Here is a 15955-nt window from a genome sequence, read left to right on the forward strand (position 1 = left end):
GTCCGAGCCTTAATTTCCTCATATCTACTTTTTTGGTGAGGATTAGAGATAATATAAGTAGGCCAGGCACGGTGGCTCACGCCTGTAATCCCAGCACTTTGAGAGGCCGAGGCAGGTGGATCACCTGAGGTCGGGAATTCGAGACCTGCCTGGCCAACATGGTGAAACCCTGTCTCTCCTAAAAATACAAAAATTTGCGGGGCATGGTGGTGTGTGCCTGTAATCCCAGCTACTCGGGAGACTGAGGCAGGAGAATTGCTTGAACCTAGGAGGCGGAGGTTGCAGTGAGCTGAGATTGCACCATTGCACTCCAGCCTGGGCAACAGGAGCAAGACTGTGTGTCCAAAAAAAAAAAAAAGAGCTAATATAAGTAAAGAACATGGGCAAGGTGGTCGTGGATATCTCACCACATCGCGTAGTGTGGTAGATATTGAAAGGTAGACCAATTGTCATAGGTGAGATGTATGTGGGCATGCATGTGACAAAGTGCACTTGAGCCTAGGTTATACCAGCTTGCAGATGACACTTGATAATGAGGTAGGCACTTACACACTGTTGGTCAGGTTGTAAAATGCTCCAGCATTCTTGGAAAACAATTGGCAATATATATTCAAAACCTTTAACATTTTTTCCACGTTGGGGAATCTGTTTTATGAAAAACTCAGAAATATAAGTACAGATATATGGACAATGACATTTAGCACATAGAGTGAAAAGTTAGAAACAATTTTAAGGCCTAGAAATAGAGGATAGTTAAATTTAATTAGATACCATGAAGCCATTAAAATTGGTTTTGGTGATTATTTGATTACATGGAAAATATCCAGTACTTAATGTTATAGAAGAAAAGCAAGACACAAATTTTTATATATGATATTATCTCCATTTTGTAAAAAATACATAGGAAAAAAATGACTTGGGTGATCGGATCCCAAAGTATTAATGAGAATAGTTAAGCAATGTTATCATGTTATCATGGGTGTTTTTAATTTTCTTCTCTTTAATGAAGTAGTTATCCTGGCTGTTCCATAAAGCTCAATCCAAATATTCACTGCACGATAATTTGCATATTTTTTAGTTTGGAAAAATTATAACCACCTTCATGTATCTATCTCATGATTTCAAATATAGAATGCCACAAACGGCAGTACTTTAGCTACTAAGATAGTAACTGATACTCTAGTGTGTGTTTCCCCACTAAGTTTGTGAAATGGACTTGCGCTCTGAAATCAGACCTGTGTTCAAATTTTGATTCTACGCCTTACTAGATCTAAGGGCATAAACAAAGTCATGTCACCTTTCTGAACATGTTTCCTTAACTGTAAAACAGAAAGTACATCGCATGATAGCTTTGAAGATTATGAAGAGATTTTTTTTTAATTTAAATTTAAATTTTTTAATTTTTTAATTTTTTATTATTTTTTGAGATGGAGTTTCACTTTTGTTTCCCAGGCTGGAACAACAATGGCATGGTCTTGGGTCACTGCAACCTCCACCTCCTGGGTTCAAGTGATTCTCTTGCCTCAGCCTCCTGAGTAGCTGGGCTTTACAGGCACCCGCGACCACGCTCAGCTAACTGGTCTCAAAACTCCTGACCACAGGTGATCCACCTGCCCTGGCCTCTCAAAGTGCTGGGATTACAGGAGTGAGCCACTGCGCCCGGCATATTTTTTTATTTTATTTTATTTTACCTATCTGTCTGTCTGTCTGTCTATCTTTTGGGACTGAATCCCACTCCATCACCCAGGCTGGAGTGCAGTGGCACGATCTTGGCTCACTGCAGCCTCTGCCTCCCAAGTTCAAGTGATTCTCCCACCTCAGCCTCCCAAGTATCTGGGATTACAGGAGCACAACACCATACCCAGCTAATTTATTTTTAGTAGAGACGGGGTTTTGTCGTGTTGGCCAGGCTGGTCTTGAGCTCCTGACCTCAAGTGGTCTGCCTGTCTTGACCTCCCAAAGTGCTGGGATTACAGGTGCGAACCACCATGCCTAGCTCAGGAGAGATTTTTTTTAATGGACATACCATGCACAGTGCATAACCCATCTTTGGTATTCAGTCCAAGGCAGTAATTCCCATGTTGTCTGTCAAGACTTAAAAATATCATTAGTTATACACTGCACCATTGATGTAAAAATATGTTTTCAGGGGGAGAAATGACTGTGTTAAATTTTTAGTTTGTTCCCAAAATGCATTTTGATTTCAGAAATGTTAAAGGAGTTCCTCTTAATTGAGAAATGTTAGTATTAATTTCAAAGTGGGATATTTAGTATCTGTCCTATGCATTATCACCATTCTCTACTCACCTAGTTGACCTTTTAATTTTCTCAGAAATTTTTATCTTATTTCTGTAAAATGACTAGGAACTTATTCCCAATGCGTGCCTCAAACCTGCTTTTTATGGCCTCAGGATCTCTGTCATAACCCGTTTTATGCTGTCACAAACTGAGCCCCTGGGGAGCTGTCTGCACTTTTCAGTATGATCCAGCTGAATTCCTTCCCTTCCCCACTCAAGCCCTTTGATTTGCCAGGTTTTTGTTCATCTACCCTAAGGATGAACTGAGATTGCTGAGCACGGCCTCTCTTGTGGTGCAAAGTGAGAATTGTTTTTAATTGAGCAGAAACATGTGGAAGGATCAGGAATATCTCAAGGGATTACAGAAAAATTCCAAATTTGTACTACTTACAGCTTGTGTTTAGAACAGGGTCTGCTGGGAATAAATGTTAGTTAGTGTGGCCTGTGACCTTAAAAACTGTTGACATGGACTTCAGCCAGAAACTAGCCACAGACCTCCTTTGTTAAACTCATTCATAGCTCCTTGAAAACTCTAGTCAGTGAAAGTTGCCAGCTCCAATCTAAGCATAGCCTTTTTTTTTTTTTTTTTCCCATGCTTTGGAAACAGAGGACGCCCCTTAACCAGCAGGCCTTCTTTAATAGGACTACATGGCCTAAACGCAATTGGAATTGACAACTTCCTGGCTTGGGTTTGCCAACTGGCAGAGCTGTGAGGCCGAGGGGACAAACAGCGTTGGGGCGCTATGCACTTGTGTTTATGTATGTGCAGAGGAGACTGAACTCTAGAGCATGGTGATACCCTTCGCTCTGAGAGCAACGCTCTGGCCTGAATTGGACATGTCTTTCAAATGTTCTGCTGGAATAGACACATCAGAATTATCCCTCAGTACTTTCTTTTTAAAGAAAAGAAAAGAGAAAATAACTGCCCTTTCTTTTTTGATAGGAATGATCATGGCCTTTCCCCTCTCTGCTCAGAATCCTTGATTTAATCCTCTTTTTGTCAGTGTTGTGCTATGTTGCTCAAACATAAAATGAGAACTTGGAACTCGGATTGGGGAATTATCATTTGTTGAATGACACTCAGCACCCACTCACTCTGGAGCTTTATTTAACAAAGTTTAGTTTCATATCAAGGTGAAGGGGTAACCAGGATGTCTCTCTATTTTACTTATTGAGGAGACTGAGCAATGAGGAGGTTAAGCAATTTCTTCTCCCTTTCTATCAAAAGAACCCTAAGGAAAGGCCTTAAACAATTACGATGCTGCCTCTCTAAACCAGCATAGTAACTGAGATAGAAATTAATATTTTTCCTAGTTCTTGTCTTTAATCCAAAAGACTACATTGTCTGAAATATCTGAAATTTTGAAAAATGGATAAATGGATCAGGCTAAAAAGAGGAAGTAGTTATTCTGCTTACAGAGTTTCCTTTGACATTGTTGACACTGATGGTGGGTAGGGAAGCTAGCTTAGTTATGGATTGTCATTCAGAGATATCCGATCATATCCGTTCATATCTCTTTCCACTTAATCACTTGTAACATTTTGATTGGTGGAGTAGAATATTTATTTCCAGTTATGCCATTGAAATTGTTCTTAACATAAATACTCGAGCAGACTTATCACTTCTAAAAGCTGCTGAGGTTTGGTGTGATTTCAGCCAGGCATGTGTGAGGAGAAAAAAGGAATGTTACGTTGGCCTAGGAATATGGAAGCTTTGAAAGAAGAAATTATATAATTTCCTAGAGAGGGTACAAGAATTTAGATGCCATTGAGAGGACCCTTAACAGTAGCTGACCCCTAGTAGATTCTATATAAGTATTTATTGAATGAATAAAAGTTGCTGAAATAACTATTTCCTAGTCCTGTTACTTGCCTGTCTATACTCTTTCTCTCTCTCACTTTCCCTTCCTCAATATCTTTCTTTGCCTGAGAACATTTATTTGTTCCGCAGAAAGTAGGTGATGCCATCATGTTTAATTACCTAACATTCTAAAGCACAGCTTGTAGATTGAGAACTAGATTCAAATTCTGACTTATGAGCCATGTGATAAATCATATCACTTGACTTGTCTGATCCCTGTTTCCCACATCTGTACAATACAGATAATGAGGCCTACTTTGTAAAGTTGTAAAGTTGTTAACGTATGTGTAAATATGTTATATAAGATACCTAATTTAGGAGTTAGCAACAGAGTTTTTTTTTTTCTAGGGAGGAATTTCATATGTTTTTCCACATATGCTTTTCTCCTGCTCTCAAAGGGAATAATAAGGAAAGGTCTCAAAGACTTTGCTACCTCTACAGATCTCCCTGCTCATTCAGGGAAAGTAGTTACTGGGTAGACCAGCTAAGAGTAACTGAAAGTGTCCCAGACTCTAAATGGGAGATTTATAATAGCCTGTGGGAGTTGTTTAATGCTTATCTTCTGTACCTGTACTCTATACTGAAAGTAGATTAGATCGTTAGAAAATATGTTTAGACAGCTGACTAAGAAAACCAGATTTCTATTTTTGCTTGCTTTTTTTGACAAAAAGATAATCTCAGAACATTAAGTAGCAGAGAGAATTATGGAGAATTATCTGAACTTAAGTTCCCTTTTGCACAGGATTTTTTATTTTTTTTCCAACTTTTAAGTTGAGGGGCATATGTACAGGACGTGCAGGGTCGTTACATAGGTAAACATGTTGCGCAGGATTGCACTGTAAGTGCTCCCCTTCTTAAACGCACTTAAAGGTGGTTTTGTAAGAATTAATTCTAAAACTCTCCCAATGTAAACTGATAAATCCATGTGGTCTTATAACCTGTTTGTGAGTTATGTGACCCTAACCCTTGGTGTTTTGTGTGAATAGCAAATTATATGAAGCCTTTTTTTTTTTCTCCTATGTACCAGGGAATTAAGAAATGCTCTGGAAAAGGATGAAGAACTCTGATGTGTAGAAGAGGGAAGAATTTTTTTTGTCAGATTTTATTTTACTGCAATATATTCCCTTAAGATTTCACAAGATGAGAGTATGTCATCTTTTTTCTAAAGATTTTTCTCCCTAATGCTACCTCATTTTCTAAACTTTCATTAATAGCTCTTTGCAGCTGAAGCAAATATTTTAGATCTTTCTTGTGCTCTCCTCCAGCTGGGAGTGTCTTTCACACATCAAAGGCAGATATGAGCCTCTCATTAAAAGATAGTATGAGTTCATCATCTTAGAAGAGTAGGACCTGAAAACCTGAGATAACTTTCAGCTGCAAGTCATATCTAAGCTGGACTGAGATTTTTCTGTGGGTTACCGCATTTCTTTTCTCAATTCGTCACTCTCAGGTGCTCTAAAATCTGACTTTCTCTCTTAGTTTTATTTATAACTGAAAGTTATCTTTATTCAGAATACAAAGTTAGTTGTAGAGGTTAGGAAATATAAATGTTTTAACATTTATTTTTAATAAGAAGATTAGGACTCTGGAAACTTAGGAAGCAAGCCCAGGGTGTACTTGTTGTTTTCCCTCTCTGTCCTTCTGCACACTTTTTTGTGCGAGGCCTTATTAATATCCTCTCACTGCACTGCCTGCTCCAGTGTCCATAAGGTAATTATTTGAAACTTCGTAAGTCAGCTCTGAAAACTCCACAAATCCTCCTCTTCCTAACTTTTGCTAATGAAAAGCAACCCTGAAATCAGAGTGGTTGAACAGATTTCTTCAGAGTATGGAGAGTATTTTATTTTTGAAAAAAAATTCTAGATCCCAGTGAAGGCTGGAATGTAACATTCTATCTAAAAGCCCCAGACTAAAGGTTTTTATCTCCTTTTGTGTGTATGTGTACGTATGCATGCTTGTGAACAAGTTACTGCAAAATGTTGCAGGTTCCATCGTTTAAGTAATAGCCACAGCAAATTCCAATTCTTTTCCATAGTATTTGCTTTTCTTACTTTGCTCAATTTCAAGCTCTGTGTTAGTATTTTCTAGCCAAAGGTGAAAGTTGTCCCCAGATAAATATTAGGATGGCCTGCCAGCCAAATCCCAGGCAACCCAGTGAATTACTCTCTTTGATAGTAGACAGGTCCAGTTCAAGTTGCTCTGAATGGCATTTAACTATAAAACAATAGCCTTAACAAAAGTTGCTGGTATCCTTGAAATGGTTTCATACCAGTAGCCAATTCTTTCAGCACTTTAGGATATGAGGCTTGTTCCATCAGAGTGCCAGCTTTTGGAGCTTTACATAGCCAATGAATGGTGAAAGAGGGAAGAGAAAAGTACGTAGATGTATTGAAAATGCATGAAATAAAAAATGAAAAGCAAGCAAACAAAAACTTCACTATACACACACACACACACAGAAGCTGTTGACACGGCAGTTTTTCATTCTTTATGGCTCTAGGGACAAGTTTAAATTGGGAAAAAATTTTTTATTCTCTTGTGCTGTGTTGAACAGGAAGGCAACGTTTGATGTAATCTGGCCCAGATGTCAGCAGTGTGCAGTCTTGTGATGATTATTTATCTTCAGGTTTTATTTTGGAAAAGGAGAATCCACAAACAATTGTTTAGGGTCATAAGCTATATTTAATGACTGTTTTTAACACTTTGTGTATGCAACAAGCAAACATATATTTTAGTTTAAATATGTTTTAAATTTAATTTCATTTTAGCTATTAATCTTAAAATTCTCTTTAACAAATACTGGTTATGAGTCCCTTGATAGATGTTAATGTGTTCAGTGCTTTACATTCAGGATAGCGTTCCTCTTTCAATTTCTTATTCTTCTAGGAAGTCTTCTCAGCTAAGACTGTTAAACTAGTGGGCCCTTTAAAATGGTGTTTGAAAGAATTTTCTCATATAAATTTCCCAGAAGGATATCAGTATTTTGGGGTTAGAAAATGGCTTAGAATGTAAGTGGCAAAAACTTCAATAACAGCTCCCAAATGACAGTCCATTTACTCACATTTGAGGGGATTAATTATCTTGGAATTCAGGTGTCTTTGTTTTAACAGTATTGTTTTTAAAATATTTTGAAAGATGAGCATTGCTTATGATTTATACCTGTCTCTTATCTACCCCCTCTGAAGTGCTGGTGATGGTTGCTAAGATCCCTGGAGAGAGTGGATTTTGAAATTTCATTTTGGGGATGGGAGGAGTGGGGAGTACTTTTTCCATATAATACTATTTTAAAGATCGAGGAATGTATACAAAAATCTTTGCTTCTGTTACGTTTTTTCCAAACACAACTAAGCTTTCTTAGTAAATTTAATTTGAACTACTACTCAGTTGTGTAGTGAGTTGCCCTTTAAAAACTGAGTTCAGGCTGGGTGTGGTGGCTCACATCTGTAATCCCAGTGCTTTGGGAGGCCAAGGCAGGAGGATTTCCTGAGCCCAGGAGTTCGAGAGCAGCCTGAGCAACATATTGAGACCCCATGTTTACAAAAAATTAGCCAGGCATGGTAGTGCACACCTGTAGTTCCAGCTACTTGGGAGGCTGAGGCAGGAAGATTGCTTGAGCTACAGGAGTTCAAGGATGCAGTGACCTATGATTGCACCACTGCACTCCAGTGTGGGCGACAGAGTGAGACCCTGCCTCTTAAAAATAAACAAGTACAGCAACAGCAACCATCAAAACTGAGTTGAATTAAAGGCTAAATTAAACATTTTAAATATATTCCGTATGAGATGCCAATATTAATTCTAACCTAGCACAATAATAATTCCAACCCAGGCAGGATTGACTCCTATTCTCCATTAGCTCACCTCATGGACTTCAATGGAATTTTTGTCTTAAAAAATGCTGAAAGATTATATTGACATTCTGTAACTTCTAGATCAGTAACCTCACAGCATTGGTAGTTAGTCCATTAAGGTAATCTTCACTGGCATCAGTGTAGGATAGCAGAAAGATGAGGAGTTGTAGGACCTGGATTCAGGTCCTGTATGTACTGCCAATAGGCCCAGTGACATTGGGCAAGATGCCTGACTTGTGTCTACCTCATCTGAAAAATGAGAGAGTTGTCAGTGTCCCTTAAGACTGAAATGTTCTGTGATTCAAAAGATTCAAATCCAAATAATGTTATTAAATTCCAGTGAGCTCATTAGGGCTTTATTGCCATAATTCATGTTTTTTTGACAATTGTTTTCTTATTCCCAAGAATGTGTTTGAGATGCGTGATCAGAAGGATTACAGAAGTGTTAGTGCTGTCTTGCTAATGCATGGCAGTATTTCTAAAAAAAAAAAAATGTAATTGCATTTTATTGTTAGCATTGTCATCACTTTTAGATAGGACATTAAATATGAGACCTCATTTATCCCTTAAAGTAGGTAGGAACAGTGACTCTGTGATGTTCTCTTCCCTTCCCTAACAGCTTTCCTGGGGAAGCTAAGACACAGGGCAAGGGACTTTTTCCTTGTGATATCATAGCATGACCTGGCCTAGAATTCTGATGTAGTAAGGAAAGAACCACTAGGTTGGCAGAGAGACCCTCAATCTAGACTCCTCCCAGAGCCTGTTGGACTCTGACTTTGGGTATGATTCTGGGCTTCTCTCCTTCCAGAAAATGGAAATGATAACATTAGCCCTTCCAAGCTTACAACATAGCTCTTACAGGTCATGTGTTCTCATACACTCACTGAAGACCTTCTTTTTGTTTATTTGTGCCTTTAGCCTTGATAAAGACAAAACTGCTATTGGTGTGTATAGTTACTATAAGGATTTTTAGTTCTCATCAGAACTACTTATCCAGCTATGAGTACATTTGTAGAGAAGGTGCAGTCTAACTAGCTAGCTTCAGTGATTTTTCTTTTTTCTTTTTTTGGAGACAGGGCCTTACTCTGTCACCCAGATTGGAGTGCAGTGGCACTGGCACAGTCTCAGCTCACTGCAACCTCTGCCTCCCAGGTTCAAGCAATTCTCCCACCACAGCCTCCGGAGTAGCTGGGACTACAGGTGCACACCATCATGCCCAGTTAATTTTTGTATTTTTGGTAGAGACTGGGTTTCACCGTGTTGGCCAGGCTGGTCTCGAACTCTTGACCTCAAGTGATCCACCCATCTTGGCCTCCCAAAGTGCTGGGATTATAGGTGTGAGCCACCATGCCCAGGCAAGCTTCAGTAATTTCTTCTAAAAGGTGACTGTTGTTTTGGGAATTCAGAATTCTTGGTTAATAATAAAAACTTTAAAAAAGGAAACATCTCACCACTTACTGTTTTGTTACTCATGAGAGGACAATTTCTAGAATTTCAGGCAAACACTGAGCGTGGCGTATGTGTCATGGACAACCTGAGGAAATCATGATGATGGCTTTTTTGACTAGGACTTCAGAGATCATGGGAGCATCATGAAGTCTCTGAAAGTGAGTGCCATGGGGCAGTGCAGAGAGTATGAGCTGTGGAGACAGATGGGTTTGTGTTTGCTTACCAGCTCTTGCCCACCTATGATCTTCTTACCTAACGTCTTGCAACTTATTTTTGTCATCTTTGATGTTCAGAGGTAAGGATCCACCTCAAAGGCTTGCGAGAGAGAGAGAGTGTGTACAAATTATTCAGCAGAGTGTCTGATATATAGTGGGGACTCCATGAACTCATTCCTCCCTGGATGAGCTGGCTTGGAACATCTAGAAATGGTCATAGTGGAAATAGGAGTATTTTAATTTTTATCACCTGGTTAATATTGGGAAGTTCACTGAACCACTGAGCCTTTAGATGGATGTGCCCTTTGATATCTTCCTTGATTTTCTTGGGGGTGAAAAAAGCCCGGAATATAAACTCAGAAGGTTAAAATCCCAGCTCCTGTTTTCCCAGCAATATCTCCATGAGCATCTCCAAGTTTTCTGGCTTCTCTTTCTCCATCTACATAATGAGGGCAATCATAAGTCCTCGGAGGACTGTAGCGAGGATCAAATCATAACGTTTGATGCTGCCTGGTAGTCGTAACTGGTTCCTACACAAGTTTTACCTAGTGACAACTTGAAAGCTAATATGGCTTTTTTAAAAAAATAAAAAAATTATTTTCCCAAGCCCTCTCTCAGGATGTGCTCATGTGAGAGGATGAGGCAGAAACTTGCTGTAATACATGCCCATCATACGTTTAGGACCAAGTGCCCTGAACATTCATGTGCATTCTCTCCTCCAGTCTTCACAGCAGTCCTGCATAGGAAGAATTATCCTCGTCTCACAGAAGAGGAGAAGGAACCTTGGAGAATAGTTATTAACTGATATTGTCAGTATTTGAACCTAGCTCCATTTGACTCTGAAGTATATGTTCCTCCCATTCTTTTGTCTTGTCCCCATCCCAAACTCGGTGCCTTATTTGACTTAGGTTAAGGAAACGTGTGTTGGGTGTCTGTAGATGCCACATACCCCACTGTAGACACTGAGAATGCGGTGATACGCAAGACATGCACTTTCCCCATTTCACATGGCCCAAGATCTAAAGGCAGACGTATAATTAAACAATTAGTTGCAATATTGAACCCTGATAAATAAAGTTAAATTATTATGTAAATGAGTAGTCATCTGTGTATTTTAAACAGGCAGTTTTCTCTGAATAGGTAACTTCTGTTGGTTTCAGGGTATCACATAATCTTAAACTAGTTCTACTTTTGGGGTGAATGTAACATCCTGTATTTCCATAACTTAAACTTATCTTGCTAAAATGTGAATAAAAACTTAATAATGACTCTGCCTCTACATAAAAAAAAAAGTTACCTGGGCTTGGTGGCAGACACCTGTAGTCTCAGCTACTTGGGAGACTGAGGTGGGAGGATCACTTGAGGCCAGGAGTTTGAGGCTACAGTGAACTATGTACCTCTCTGTACTCTAGCCTGGGTAACAGAGTGAGACTGTCTTGAAAAGAAGCAAACAAGAGGCCTGGTGCGGTGGCTCATGCCTGTAATACCAGCACTTTGGGAGGCCGAGGCGAGTGGATCGCGAGGTCAGGACTTCGAGACCAGCCTAGCCAACATGGTGAAACCCCGTCTCTACTAAAAAGTACAAAAAATTAGGTGGTCATGGTGGCATGCGCCTGTAGTCCCAGCTACTTGGAAGGCTGAGGCAGGAGAATTGCTTGAACCCAGGAGGTGGAGGTTGCAGTGAGCCAAGATCGTGCCATTGTACTCCAGCCTGGGTAACAGAGCAAGACTCTGTCTCAAAAAAAAAAAAAAAAAAAGCAAACAAGAATATGATTCTATAAAAAGTAATATTCAAGAGTAAAAAAAGGAAGTTCTTAAAAATTAAGAAAGTGAAAGCAAGGCTGGATGTGATGGCTGCTGCCTATAATCTCAGTGCTTTGGGAGGCCAAGGTGGGAGGATCGCTTGAGGCCAGGAGTTTGAGACGAGCCTGGCCAACATAGTGAGACCCTGTCTCTACTAAAAATTAAAAATATAAAAATTAGCTGGATGTGGTAGCACATGCCTATAGTCCCAATTACTTAGGAGGCTGAAATGGGGGGATCACTTGAACCTAGGAGTTTGAGGCTACAGAAAACTATGATCACACCACTGTACTCCAGCCTGGGCAACAGAGCCAGATCCTGTCTTTAAAAAACAAACCAACTGGCCAGGCGCGGTGACTCACACCTGTAATCCCAGCACTTTGGGAGGCCAAGGCAGGCAGGTCACCTGAGGTCGGGAGTTTGAGACCCGCCTGACCAACATGGAGAAACCCTGTCTCTACTAAAAATACAAAATTAGCCAGGTGTGGTGGTGCATGCCTATAATCCCAGCTACTTGGGAGGCTGAGGCAGGAGAATTTCTTGAACCCAGGAAGTAGAGGTTGCAGTGAGCCAAGATCACGCCATTGCACTCCAACCTGGGCAACAAGAGCAAAACTCCATCTCAAAACAACAGCAACAACAACAACAAACTTAATAACCCATTTATTGAATGCTTACTATTTGCTTAGTGCTCTCCATGCATTCTCTCATTTAATCCTCGTTAAAAACTCTTTGAGAAGGCACTATGGCCCCCATTATACAGATGAAGAAACCTAGGTTTGGATAGATAAAGTAACTTGCCAAAAGTGATACAGCAAAACCTTGGCAGGATTCTCATTCCAGAGCCTCCATTCCTAACTAAATTCAATCAGATAAGTGTATTAGAAGAGTTGCAATGTATTCATTTTTCAAAATTAATAGATCTGGTGAGACTTTTCTATTTTGATTTAGGTACAGTAAAATTTCCTCATTTTGTATAATTTACTGAGTTTTGACAAATACGTAGTCATGTATCTACTACCCTAACCACAATATGAACACTTCTATCATCTCCCACTCTAGTTCTCTTGTGTTGCCCCTTTTGTAGTCAAACCCTCCTCCTACTCTTAGCCCCTCTTCTCCATCTCTGTAGTTTTACCTTTTCCACAATGTTCCAAAAATGTAATCATATGGTATTACCGTTTGGAGACTGTCTTCTTTCACATAGTAAAATGCATTTGAGATCCATCCATGTTGGTGTGTGTGTCTGCGATTTATTCCCTTTTATTATTGAGTAGGTATTCCACTGTAGAATGTGTTCACAGTTTGTTTATTCACTATTGAAGGACATTTAGGTTGTTTGGGGGTTTTATGATTATGAATAAAACTGTTATAAACATTTGCACACAGAATTTGGTGTGAACACAAGTTTTTGTTTCTTTTGGACGAATACCTAAGAGTGGAATTGCTGGGTGTATGTTGCCAAGTGTACGTTCAACTTTGTAAGAAACTGCCTGCTTTCCAAAGTGGTTGTTGTATCATTTTGCATTCCCACAAGCAGGGTATGAGAGATCCAATTGTCCCACATACTCACAAACATTTTAGCTATTCTAATGTGTAGTAGGAACTATTGTAATTTTTAAATTTGCATTTCCCTAATAATCAGTGATTGGGGCATGTCGTGCTTATTTGTCATTTGTTTATCTTCTTTGGTAAAGTATTTGAATCTTTTGCCCATTTAATTGATTTGTTTCCTTATTGTTGAGTTTCAAGTGTTCTTTAAGTTTCTTGACATAAATCTTTTTTCAGATATATGATTTGCAAATCACATTTTGTCCCAGCCTGTTATTTATCTTTTCATTCTCTTAACAGTGATTTTTCACAGAACAAATGGTTTTAATTTTGATGAAAACATAACACATCTATCTTATCTTTTATGGGTCATGTTTTCGGTGTCATGTCTAGGAACTCTTTGTCTATCCCAAGGTCACAAAGATTTTCTCCTATATTTTCTTCTCAAAGTTTTATAGTTTTATGTTTTACCTGTAGGTCTGTGATCCATTTAGAGTTAATTATTTTTAAGGTATAAGGTATGGGTTGAATTTTTTTGTAGATTGTTTTTTGTTTGCATATGAGCATCTAGTTGTTCAAGCACCATTTGTTGAAAAGATCATCTTTTCTCGACTGAGTCATCCTTGTGCCTTCGCAAAAATTAATGGACCACACGGTATTTGTGTGGGTCTCTTTCTGGACTCTATTCTGTTCCATTGTTCTATGTATCTATCAATACTATACTGTCTTGATTGTGACTTCACAGTAAGTCTTGAAATCAGATAGCATTAATCTTCCAGCTGTGTTTTTTATTTAAAAAATTTCTTTTGTTATACTTTAAATTTTGGGATACATGTGCAGAATGTGCAGGTTTGTTACATAGGTATACACGTGCCATGGTGGTTTGCTTCCTCCATCAGCCTGTCATCTATATTGGGTATTTCTCCTAATGCTATCCCTCCCCTAGCCCCTCATCCCCCGACAGGCCCTGGTGTGTGATGTTCCCCTCCCTGTGTCCATGTGTTCTCATAGCTCAACTCCCACTTACGAGTGAGAACATGCAGTGTTTGGTTTTGTACTCTTGTGTTAGTTTGCTGAGAATGATGGTTTCCAGCTTCATCCATGTCCCTGCAAAGGACATGAACTCATCCTTTTTTTTTTTTATAGCTATATAGTATTCCTTGGTGTATATGTGCCAAATTTTCTTTATCCCGTGTATGGGCATTTGGGTTGGTTTCAAGTCTTTGCTATTGGTTGGTTTCAAGTCTTTGCTATTGGTTGGTTTCTGTATCCCGTGTATGGGCATTTGGGTTGGTTTCAAGTCTTTGCTATTGTAGACAGTGCTGCAATAAACATACGTGTGCATGTGTCTTTATAGTAGAATGATTTATAATCCTTTGGGTATGTAACCAGTAATGGGATTGCTGGGTCAAATGGTATTTCTGGTTCTAGATCCTTGAGGAATCACCACACTGTCTTCCACAATAGTTGAACTAATTTACACTCCCACCAGCAGTGTAAAAGCGTTCCTATTTCTCCACATCCTCTCCAGCACCTGTTGTTTCCTGACTTTTTAATGATTGCCACTCTAACTGGCATGAGATGGTATCTCATTGTGGTTTTGATTTGCATTTCTCTAATGACCAGTGATGATGAGCTTTTTTTCATATGTTTGCTGGCTGTATAAATATCTTCTTTTGAGAAGTGTCTGTTCATATCCTTCACCCACTTTTTGATATGGTTGTTTGTTTTTTTCTTGTAAATTTGTTTAAATTCTTTGTATATTCTGGATATTAGCCCTTTGTCAGATGGATAGATTGCAAAAATTTTCTCCCATTCTGTAGGTTGCCTGTTCACTCTGATGATAGTCTCCTTTGCTGTGCAGAAGCTCTTTAGTTTAATTAGATCCCATTTGCCAGTTTTGGCTTTTGTTGCCATTGCTTTTGTTGTTTTAGTCATGAAGTCTGCCCATGCCTATGTCCTGAATGATATTGCCTAGGTTTTATTCTAGGGTTTTTATGGTTTTAGGTCTTACATTTAAATCTTTAAGCCATCATGAGTTAATTTTTATCTAAGGTGTAAGGAAGGGGTCCAGTTTCAGTTTTCTGCATATGGCTAGCCAGTTTTCCCAACACCGTTTATTAAATAGGGAATCCTTTCCCCATTGCTTGTTTTTGTCAGGTTTGTCAAAGATCAGATGGCAGTAGGTGTGTGGCGTGATTTCTGAGGCCTCTGTTCTGTTCCATTGGTCTGTATATCTGTTTTGGTACCAGTACTATGTTGTTTTGGTTACTGTAGCCTTGTAGTATAGTTTGAAGTCAGGCAGCTTGATGCCTCCAACTTTGTTCTTTTTGCTTAGGATTTTCTTGGCTATGTGGGTTCTTTTTTGGTTCCATGTGAAATTTAAAGTAGTTTTTTCTAATTCTGTGAAGAAAGTCAGTGGTAGCTTGATGGGGATAGCATTAAATCTGTAAATTACTTTGGGCAGTATGGCCATTTTCATGATATTGATTCTTCCAATCTATGAGCATGGAATGTTTTTCCATTTATTTGTGTCCTCTCTTATTTCCTTGAGCAGTGGTTTGTAGTTCTCCTTGAGAAGAGGTCCTTCACATCCCTTGTAAGTTGTATTCCTAGGTATTTTATTTTCTTTGTAGCAATTGTGAATGGGCGTTCACTCATGATTTGGCTCTCTGTTTGTCTATTATTGGTATATAGGAATGTTTGTAATTTTTGCACATGGATTTTGTATCCTGAGACTTTGCTGAAGCTGCTTACCAGCTTAAGGAGATTTTGAGGTGAGACAATGGGGTTTTCTAAATATGCAATCATGTTGTCTGCAAACAGAGATAATTTGATTTCCTCTCTTCCTATTGGAACGCCCTTTATTTTTCTCTTGCCTGATTGCCCTGGCCAGAGCTTCCAATACTACGTTGAATAGGAGTGGTG

General features: G+C 39.1%; 1 protein-coding gene across 10 annotated transcripts in view; it reads left to right on the forward strand.

The window, feature by feature from the left end:
- The window catches only part of DENND1A (DENN domain containing 1A), a 546843-nt gene that overhangs the window by 185336 nt on the left and 345552 nt on the right, over nucleotides 1-15955 (forward strand). The window contains exon 1 of one of the 10 annotated variants that reach the window (XM_023217186.1): nucleotides 9570-9616. The exons of the other annotated variants lie outside the window; for them this stretch is intronic. The gene's annotated coding sequence lies outside the window, so the exon portion shown is untranslated. Of the gene's footprint in view, nucleotides 1-9569; nucleotides 9617-15955 lie in introns of those variants that run through there. 10 annotated transcript variants of the gene reach the window in all.

This window comes from Piliocolobus tephrosceles, chromosome 14, assembly GCF_002776525.5.
Source record: "Piliocolobus tephrosceles isolate RC106 chromosome 14, ASM277652v3, whole genome shotgun sequence".
NCBI lineage: Eukaryota > Metazoa > Chordata > Mammalia > Primates > Cercopithecidae > Piliocolobus > Piliocolobus tephrosceles.